This window comes from Mirounga angustirostris, unplaced genomic scaffold (assembly GCF_029215605.1).
Source record: "Mirounga angustirostris isolate CCGP_5_RB_7025 unplaced genomic scaffold, mMirAng1.0.hap1 SCAF_4, whole genome shotgun sequence".
In the NCBI taxonomy this organism is placed as follows: Eukaryota; Metazoa; Chordata; class Mammalia; order Carnivora; family Phocidae; genus Mirounga; species Mirounga angustirostris.
Genome location: NW_026991712.1, coordinates 65,586,714 through 65,596,757, shown reverse-complemented (window position 1 = coordinate 65,596,757; position 10,044 = coordinate 65,586,714). Strand labels below are relative to the sequence as shown.

Sequence of the window (10,044 nt, the reverse complement as noted above, 5' to 3'; positions counted from 1 at the left end):
TATTAATACAAATAGCACTGCTAAGCATTTACTATGTGCCAAGGATAGTTATTAAATTCTTTCAATGACTTCATCTCCATGTTGAGAATAAGGAAACAGACTCCAAGAAGTTAAGTAACTTGCCCAAAGTCCAGGAAAACAAGGGATGGGGGTGGATGTGGTCTGCCTTGAGTTCTGGTAGTAAGGAGGTGCACTGTCTGCAGATAATTTAAATATAATAAAACTAGCTAAGGGGCTTTTTTGGTTGGACATCTGACTCCTGATTTTGGTTTGGGTCATGATTTCAGGGTTGTGAGATTGAGCCCTGTGTCGGGCTCTGCATTCAGCACCGAGTCTGCTTAAGAGTCTCTCTCTCCCTCAACCTCTGCCCCTCCTCCCACTTGGGTGCTCTCTCCCTAAATAAAATAAATAAAATCTTAAAAAAAAAAAAACCTACCAAAAAACAAGCTAAAAGTCAGACTACCTTGTTTGCATTTTTGAAGCATTTTAAAAACTTGTGGTAAAAATATACATGGTATAAATTCACTATCTTAACCATTTCTAAATGGTTAAGCTCAGCTCAGTGGCATTAAGTCATTCACATTGTTGTAACAACCATCACCACCACCCATCTCCAGAACTCTTTTCATCTTGCAAGACTGAAAATTTGAACCCATTAAACAATAACCCCTCATTCCCACCTACCCCCAGTCCCTGGCAAACACCATGCTACTTTCTGTCTGAATGGATCTGACTACTCTAAGTCCCTCAGACAAGTGGGTTTTTCCTTTTGTGACTGGCTTATTTCACTTAACATAATGTCTTTAAGGTTTATCCATGTTGTGGCACATGTCAGAATTTCCCTTCTTTTTTTAAACGCTGAATAATATTTCATTGTATGGATATACCACATTTTGTTTATCCATTCATCCGTCAGTGGATACTTGGGTCGCTTCAACTATTTGGCAATTAAGAATATGCTCCTATGGGGCGCCTGGGTGGCTCAGTTGGTTAAGCGACTGCCGTCGGCTCAGGTCATGATCCTGGAGTCCCTGGATCGAGTCCCGCATCGGGCTCCCTACTCAGCGGGGAGTCTGCTTCTCCCTCTGACCCTCCTCCCTCTCATGCTCTGTTTCTCATTCTGTCTCTCTCAAATAAATAAATAAATAAATAATCTTAAAAAAAAAAAAAGAATATGCTCCTGTGAACATGTTCCATGGGTGTGTGTGTAGTGTGTGTGTATGTGTGTGTTTAAATCATTATGTACCAACAATGCTAAATAATGGCAGTGATAAAATACTCCTTCCCGAAAAAACATTTTTTGGTCCAAGTTTTAAGCAACTATTGTGGGCATTACTGGATTTTAATAACACAGTATATGCCTCAAAATTAGAGTATTTTACACATTAGTTTTCCTTTCATAAACATTGGATTCTACCCGGAAGTTAATTTGTTTAGAGAGTAAGTTTTTGATGGTTTGAATTTGTTGGAGCTTGCTTTGACTGCAGTTCATATCTTGAACCCCTGTACTATTACATATACCTGAGTTTAAATACTAAATTTAAAATGAACAATGATAGTATATGATTGTAAAGACAAAGAACAGAACTTGAGTTACTGATGCTGTCATTCTACGTGAATAATTTGGAGTTTTTGTTTTTCTCTAAGATTTTAATTAATAAAACAGATGTCAATTGTGTGGTATCATCTTTTTGTTTGTAAGTATAAATTTTAGTTCATTCATTAAATATTTGGATGAATTTGAGTACCTTTAGCTTTGAAATTTACTTTGTAAAATTGTTAGTTGTTTTATTGTTTTTATTTTTATTTTTTTTTAAGATTTTATTTATTTGTGAGAGAGAGAATGAGAGACAGAGAGCATGAGCGGGAGGAAGGTCAGAGGGAGAAGCAGACTCCCCGCTGAGCAGGGAGCCTGATGTGGGACTTGATCCTGGGACTCCAGGATCATGACCTGAGCCGAAGGCAGTCGCTTAACCAACTGAGCCACTCAGGCGCCCTGTTAGTTGTTTTAAAACTAAAGAATTAATTGAGAAAATAATGATCATTTACTGATTATTACATGAGTATTACTGAAAATAACAGTTGTATAGAGGAGCGAATGTTAAAAATAATAATCTACTCTGGTTGTTAAATACTCTGGATACATCAAAGTCACAAGCTTATATATAGCAGGGCATGTGTTCAAATCCAGATTGGTCTAATTCTGTGCTGTTTACCCCTAATCTATGCTATTTAATTACTAGCAAGTTTGCCCATTTTCTACAGATAGTTTGCTATCTACCTGTATAGTATAATGGTTAAAACACCTACTACAGAGTGACTACTTTGTGGTGAACATGGATTTTCCTTATCAAGAAACTTCTACTCTTAGTGGGAAAGAAAAACTGTATAATAGGTTGAGTGTTTTCAGAAAATTAACCGGTATCTTATTTTTTGTATTGCTCTTGTTTTGCAGCTTTGGGGAATGTGGAATAATGAGAATCAAGATCTTTTTCCATTTCTACCTAGATGGAGAGCCCTATGTTGTACTTATAAAGTCTAAGCACCTTATACCCATTCTATGCCGCGTGGTGTTAAGGGTGGTTCTTGAGTTCGCCAGAGAATCAGTACCCAGCAGGTCAGCATGCACCTTTTCTGTTACTAGTGGACTGAAGAGAGATATTCTGGTTTGACTCAGGGCAAGGAATAAAGACTTAAATGGGAAGGACAGGAATGCCTATCTGTATACGTGTGCTGGGGGCGGGGGGTGGGGGGGAGGAAAGAGTAGAGGTTTCCCGAGATGTAAATGAAAGTAAGGAGTTTGAGGGGTTGCTGTATATGATGGAGTGGGGCATATAAGGTGGGGAGTCGATCCAGACTGGTCATTCCATGCTGAGGCTTTAAGTGGCTATGAAGGCTCTGTGTCCTCCTGCAGCTGGTGGAGGGGGTTGCTGCAGTGTGTGTGTGTGGGGGGGGGTTGGTAGTCTCTGAGTTTACCAGAGGATCAGTACCCAACAGGTCAGCATGCAACTGCCACATCATGTAGCTAGAGAACCAGTTTCCTGAAAGTGCATGAATTCAGAATTCTTGGGTGATCTCATGGGAGTGTGGGGGCAGGGAGGAAGCCCATGGATTGAATTCTTAAGATTCAAGAGAATGAGAATAAGAAGCGCATTTAGTTTTAATTTTAGAAATAATGGAATGTGACATTTTTTTCCACCTGAGTAGTGAAGAGTAAAATTCCTGCTTGCTACACAAATAAACAAGCAAGTGCAACACAGGGATGAGCAATGTTGGGCAAAGCACAGAATGCACAGAGATCACTTGGGGGTGGGGCAGAAGGCCTCCTAGGAAGAGATGTCCAAGCCAGGAATGAGGAGCATTAGCCAGGAGAAAGGGTATTGGGATGCACCAGGGAAAGAGGAGGAAGAAGTGTGCCCCAGGCAGAGGGGATAAAAGCACAGAGGGCAGATGGGAGAAAGAACAGGAGTATTTGGAAACATAGATGGTTGGACGGTTGGCACCAGGTGACATAAGATGTGACAGATCTGGAAGACCCCACACTGAGACACTAGGGATTTACCTTGAGGGAAATGGGGCAAATAGTTGGTGTGCTTTCTGCAGAGGAATGAGGGATGAGATTTAGGCTTTAGAAATATCACCCTGGCTGCCAAGGGGAGTAGAGACTATAGTGGGGTAAGACCAGCCAAAGAGAGACAAGTTGGGAGACTATCTGTTGTTCTGTGAAGCCTCATCAGAACTTTATGAAACCCTTGAGGCACCTTGAATTTGCATTTTTCACAAATCCCTAAGATAAATTCATTCTCCATAAGCACCTCAGGTTTTGTGTTAGTTTCCGAGGGCTGCCATAACAGAATATCACAAAGTGGATGGTTTAAGATAATAGAGATTTATTATCTCACAGTTCTGGAGGTTAGAAGTCTGAGATTAAGGTGTTGGCAGGGCCAGGGTCTCTCTAGAGCTTTAGGGGAGAATCTCTTCCACACCTAGCCTCTGATATTGCTGGCAATCCTTGGCATTCCTTGGCTTGTAGATGCATCGCTGCAACCTCTGCCTCCATCATCACATGGTTTTCTCCTTGCATATCTCTGTCTTCACATCATCTTTCCTCTGTGTGCATGTCTGTGTCTCTTCTCCTTTTCTTTTTTTCTTTTTTAAAGATTTTATTTATTTACTTTAGAGAGAGAGCATGAGTTGGGGGGAGGAACAGAGGGAGAGGGAGAGAATGTCAAGCAGACTCTGTGCTGAGTGCAGAGCCTCATGACCCTGAGATTACCACCAGAGCAGAAACCAAGAGTTGGAAGCCTAATGGACTGAGCCACCCAGGTGCCCCCTCTGCTCCTTTTCTTATAAGGACATCAGTTAGATTGGATTTAGAGCCAACCCTGCTGCACTATATCCTCATCTTTTTTTTTTTTTAAGATTTTATTTATTTAGGGGCGCCTCGGTGGCTCAGTTGGTTAAGCGACTGCCTTCGGCTCAGGTCATGATCCTGGAGTCCCTGGATCCAGTCCCACATCGGGCTCCCTGCTCAGCGGGGAGTCTGCTTCTCCCTCTGACCCTCCCCCCTCTCATGTGCTCTCTCTCTCAAATAAATAAAATCTTAAAAAAAAAAGATTTTATTTATTTATTTGACAGAGAGGGCACAAGCAGGGGGAGCAGCAGGCAGAGGGAGAAGCAGACTCCCCGCTGAGTAAGGATCCCGATGCGGGACTTGATCCTAGGACCCTGGGATCATGACCTGAGACGAAGGCAGACACTTAACCGACTGAGCCACTCAGGCGCCCCAGTATGATCTCATCTTAACCAATTACATCTGTTAAGATACTTTTTCCAGATAAGGCCACATTCTGAGATTCTGGGAAAGACATGAATTTTGGGGTGATGCTATTCCACCTAGTACAAGTTTAATGTGAGCATATAAAAGCTGATCACTACTGGCTTTGAACCAAGAGGCCCTGGGATGTTGCCTCAGCAGTTACTTTCCCTTTGCAAGGTTAAACCCAATGTAAGGATGGACTACTGTATTCCAAAAGTATGTTTCCTTAGATTGTTTATGCACAGATTATTGTATAGATTCACTTGGCTTTTTCATATCTATAAAGGTTGTTATTGAGATTCTAAGAGTAGAAAGATTCTAGAGGTATCTGCTCCACTGAAGTAAATGCTATATTCTTCATTGAGACAACATGTTTTCTTTTTTTTTTTAATTTAAATTCAATTAGCCAACACACAGTACATCATTAGTTTCAGATGTAGTGGTCAACAACTCATCAGTTGCGCATAACACCTGAGACAACATATATTTTCAACTCAACATAACTTATAAGTCTCCATGAGAACAGAAGCCAAATAAATTTTTAAGGCACAATGCTATTCAAACATCCATGTCAATTTTAATTAAACACTAAAGGGAAAGTTTGAGTAATCAACTGTTTCAGGGGAAATACTTTTAATTTTGAATGCAAAAATCTATGTATAATTTAAAAGCTTATCAAAAAATTCAGAGATATGTCAATTTTAATTAAACACTAAAGGGAAAGTTTGAGTAATCAACTGTTTCAGGGGAAATACTTTTAATTTTGAATGCAAAAATCTATGTATAATTTAAAAGCTTATCAAAAAATTCAGAGATAAAGCTTATATTTTGTCACCAAAAGGTAGTTTCAGCTATTTACCAAAATGATAAAAATAAAACTGGGACATCCAGAAATTGAGGTAAATTCTTACTATATCACATGCATATTTAGTATAACATAGGGACATACTGTACGATTTACAGCACAATCTCTCTGTAGAAGGAAAACATATATAATATACTGTTAGATGGGTAGCTTAACATTTTCCTTGCTTTTAGTCTGTACTAGAATACTTAAGCTTTATTGTTTTTTCTATGAATCAGACCATGTAGTCTACAACAGTCATGACTATTTTGAAGATTACACATAAGCAAAAAATTTAAGGATCCTAGACCTGTTTTTCTTGTCTGTGGAGGAAGCTCCTTTTGGGTCCTGAATCCATCATGAAACATATTAGTTATCTCTTCTAATGAGAAGTCATATTTTGTCAGACTAGCATCAAAGGTCTTTTTAAATTTGTTCATAAAATTTTGAACCCTATATGGCCCTATATGCTTCTCTTCAGGTTTATATCACTCTTTGGTAAGAGCCATCAACCACATGCAAATCCACCTAGCTGTGCCATCACCTGGCCTAGCCTAGTTTTCCCAAACACCTCATGGAGTGGTATGGGAGACTTTGCTGGGTGCCTTGTGAAAAGCTACTAACACTGTGTTTGTTTACTTCTTTTTATCTGACTAGTTAGTAACTAAGTGTGGTGGTGACCTCATCAGGAAGGTTTGTCCTTTTTGTCCATGCTATGTATCTCATAAAGTTCATTGCCTCCTTTAAGTGCTATTTATACAGCTTTTCAATTCATTTAGTTAATTCATTCATTAAGCACCATTATTAGGACATTATTAGATGCTAAAGATGCAAAAATGAATTAAGTTGGTATGTTTTCAGGGTACCAAATAAACCAGGCATGCCAATCAGCATACCTGTTCTGCATCATAACATAAAATGAAGCAATTAGAAAGCTCTATCTCTAAATCACCAAAAGGAAAAGGGATACATTATTATGTGGTATGCATGTTTATTAAAGTTCCTATGAATGTAGCACCAAGTGTTATAAACATATGATGATATATCTCAAGCCTTACCAAGATATGATTACCAAATGAAGTCACCTGTATGTCCAGGCTTTACTAAGAATTACTATTTGATACATCTAAATAAAGTCACACTTTTGATAATAAATTATTTTGCATTGAGTCCTCACTCATGAAATTATTGCTCTTCAGTGCCATATTGGCTTTTTCTCTCTCTCCCTTCCTATATCCATACACATATACAGATGTGCACACACACACACACACACATTACTACTATTAAATTTTTTGGTTCATTCACTTGAGAATAAGTTGCAGGTACCCGATCTAAGTACCCGATCATATCTCCTAAATCCCTAAATACCTCCTAAGGACAAGAACATTCTCTTACATAAGCACAATTCACTAATCAAATTCAGGAAATCTAACCGTGATATATTATTATTATCCAACATACATCCCATTTCAAATTTCACCAATTTTCCCAATAATTAAATATCTTCTATGGTATTTATTTCTTTGATCCAGGAGTCAATCAGGATTACACATTTCTTTGGTTGTCATGTTTCTTGTCTCCTTTTCTCTAGAATGGTCTCTCAGCTTCTCTGTGCCCTTTATGAAATTCACACTCTTGAGTATAGGCTAGTTGTTTGCGGAAGGTCCTTCAGTTGGGTTTCTTTCATTATTTCCCCAGGTTATTTTTCAGAGTTCCCCAGGGCACTGCCTCATGTGTGATCTGGAGCCGGTCCTTCCAGTTCTGTCTGGCTGATTTAACTGCCCTCCACATGGCTGCCGCTTCTGTTCCTACACACTTCAAGAGAAGGCCCAGCTCTCTCTCTGTTGACAGCCACCACCCAGATCCACTCAGGCCTCTGAGAAAGTGCACTGCAGCCCCATGGCCTCTCACTCCAAACTCTGAATGGTTGCTCCTTAATTCCTCACAGCACACCCGAGGCCGGGCTGTAGCTTTTCAACAGAACTTCATTCAGTGTTTAAGGGTAACACAAACATAACACAGAGAACGATGTCAAACTGCTACTAAAAGTTGTTACTCTTAGAGCCCACAGGCTAACACATGACCTCAGAGTCTTTAAATAAAGTGGTTCCCACCTCCGTATGGAAGGGTCAGTTCACTCGATCACAAATGCTCCCATGCTGTCCATGGTAGGGAGTTCGGAACCAGCAGGGTACCAAGGCCTGGAGAGAGTAAACCATTATCCTCAGTGTCCTCATTTCCTGATTTAGGATAGGAGGATTTACTTCCCAGGATGAGAGGTACTAAGGACATCCATTCCCTTACCTGGGAACCTTACTTCTGAGTATTAATCAGGCTCCATGGTGCAGCAGGTCCAGTCCTCCCAGACCACATTTACTAAAGTTAGACTGTCTAGTTTTATATTACACCACATGTGGGCCACCAAGAATGCAGCGTGGAAGAATTACCACAAGCCAAATACAATTCCTTTATAGCCTTTCCTCCAGCATGCAGTGAAGAGAAGAATGGTTCTTCACACCCCTACTACAGCCAGGTTTTCATTCCTGATCTGTAAACAAATGCTTGGGCAAGAATCAATCATCACATCTCCCAAGACCAACCAGCAATTTTCAGACATAAGAAATTCTAAATCTAGATTGAGGAAAAAATTATAACTCTGCAGGAGCATAATTGAGCTTAAGATACACCCAATTTACATTACTAAATAGACTGTTCAGATCATTTGCATTTGGGTTACTTCATCGCGTTTTGGCCTTCTTTTAGAAAAACAGTGAGTACTTACTTGCCCTTATACCTACACAATTAAAAGGCCCATTGAAGTGATGTTTACAAAACCTGATTTAGCAGTTCGGCCCCAAAGGTAAATTCCAGTGTCTATCCCAGAGGTGAAATTGCTTATAACTTCAAGACTGGAAGGCTTTCCACCCTCAATTATTTTTACTATTTTAAGGCAGACTTTCAGCATTTTTAAATGTCATACCTTTCCAGCTTTTTCACCCAGAGTCCTCTCTCAATGTCTTTTTTTTTAAGTGACAGAATCCTTTTTTTTTTTTTTTAAAGATTTTATTTATTTATTTGTCAGAGAGAGCGAGAGCACAAGCAGGGGGAAGCAGACTCCCCGCTGAGCAAGGAACCCAGTGCAGGACTCCACCCCAGGACCTTGGGATCATGACCTGATCTGAAGGCAGATGCTCAAGCGACTGAGCCACCCAGGCGTCCCTCTCTCTCAATGTCTCGTGCTCCTGCCAAACAAGAGCACTTTGCTAATCTCTGATTCTACCCCTTACTTTCTCACTTCCCCACTCTTGCTTCTGTGGGCCTCTCATCTTGAATACTCTCCCCATCATCCTGAACTCTCAAACTTATACTTAGCTGTCAGAGACCAACTCTAATGGCATCTCCCAGTCTTTCCAACTGGATGTGATAGATCTTTCCTCTTAAATCTCATAGCACGATATTTGCAACTTTTTCTTTTGGCAGTTATGTTCTACCTTATGTTGCATTTACTAGGTTCATGTCTTATCTGTCCTACTAGGCTTCCTTCCAGTGCTATACTCCTCTTCATATCTCTCCCATCATCTGGCATGGTGCCTTGCAAATAGCAGGCATTCCCAAAAGATTTGCAGAGTTGAAGTGAACTAAAACCTAGTGAATACAATATCTCAGTTGATAGCTCTGACCTAAATTACATCACATGGCAAATCTGAAGATACTAGTTCAAGAGTGAGAGATGAAATGTTTCAATTTGTTGTTAATTTGCCAACCACAGCTTTGGCTAATCATTAGCAAAGACAGGCATTATAAATAGAGCCCCTTTTAAGTTAAAACTTACTGACGTTTGATGACACAGAGTAGAGCAACTGGATATAATGGTTCCTGGGTTGTAGAGCTTGAAGTTTATGAGAAAAGTACAATCCCAGCTACATGAGAAATAAGAAATTGCTACTGCTGTCTCTCCTATTTGGTTGGCTATACTGAATGGAAAGTTAAAAGTAGAAAAAAAAAAAAAAGGATGTAATAGGCTAAAAGATCTTTAGTGACACATTTCTGGGGATGTTTTAGTCATTCTATTACTGTTATCAAATATAGTCACTGAAGGCCTATTAGAACAGGCTGCTGGTCAGGTAATTCTATCACAACATAATGGGATGGAAAAAATATCATATAACAAATGACACAGGTTTCCCTTGGGAGAGACTCACCTTTCTTACGGACACAGCCTTGAGAAACCTGTGAAGAGTGACTACTTCCCTGTAGGGTATAGGTTCCGATGGTTTGAAGTCTTCTGAGGAGGAAGAGAGACAAAAAGAGAAATTTATTTGCATTTGGGGTGGGGCAGAGGGAGAAAGGAGAGACAGGAAAACGAGGACAATAGATG

General features: G+C 39.9%; 1 long non-coding RNA gene across 3 annotated transcripts in view; it reads right to left on the bottom strand.

The window, feature by feature from the left end:
* Window positions 1-5,318: 5,318 nt before the first annotated feature.
* The window catches only part of LOC135364103 (uncharacterized), a 169,762-nt gene continuing 165,036 nt past the window's right edge, over window positions 5,319-10,044 (bottom strand). For all 3 annotated transcript variants that reach the window (XR_010410673.1, XR_010410674.1, XR_010410672.1), the window contains 2 exons: window positions 9,869-9,951; window positions 5,319-7,867 (listed from right to left, as the gene is read on the bottom strand). This is a non-coding gene — a long non-coding RNA (uncharacterized LOC135364103). The remainder of the gene's footprint in view (window positions 7,868-9,868; window positions 9,952-10,044) is intronic.